Below are 546 nucleotides of genomic sequence, written 5' to 3' on the forward strand. Positions count from 1 at the left end.
GGCCACTCTCTTGGTATCTGAGCCAATAGGGTTCTAAGCCTTGGAAGAGAAGTAACTCATCACCACTGCCGCCATCTTGAGTCTTCAGTTCAGTCGCTCAGTCGTGTCCAACTCTTCGCGACCCCATGAATCGCAGCACGCCAGGCCTCTCTGTCCATCACCAATTCCTGGAGTTCACCCAACTCATGTCCATGGAGTCGGTGATGCAATCCAGCCATCTCATCCTCTGTCGTCCCCTTCTCCTCCTGCCCCCAATCCCTCCCAGCATCAGAGTCTTTTCCAAAGAGTCAACTGTTTGTATGAGGTGGCCAAAGTACTGGAGTTTCAGCTTTAGCATCAGTCCTTCCAAAGAACACCCAGGGCTGATCTCCTTCAGAATGGACGGGTTGGATCTCCTTGCAGTCCAAGGGACTCTCAAGAGTCTTCTCCAACACCACAGTTCAAAAGCATCAATTCTTCTGCCCTCAGCCTTCTTCACAGTCCAACTCTCACATCCATACATGTCCACAGGAAAAACCATAGCCTTGACTAGACGAACCTTTGTTG

At 50.7% G+C, this 546-nt stretch overlaps 1 protein-coding gene across 1 annotated transcript in view; it reads right to left on the minus strand.

The window, feature by feature from the left end:
* The window catches only part of GSN (gelsolin), a 29,597-nt gene that overhangs the window by 1,756 nt on the left and 27,295 nt on the right, over positions 1-546 (minus strand). The window lies entirely within an intron of this gene.

This window comes from Bison bison, unplaced genomic scaffold (assembly GCF_000754665.1).
Source record: "Bison bison bison isolate TAMUID 2011002044 unplaced genomic scaffold, Bison_UMD1.0 scf7180017864266, whole genome shotgun sequence".
NCBI lineage: Eukaryota > Metazoa > Chordata > Mammalia > Artiodactyla > Bovidae > Bison > Bison bison.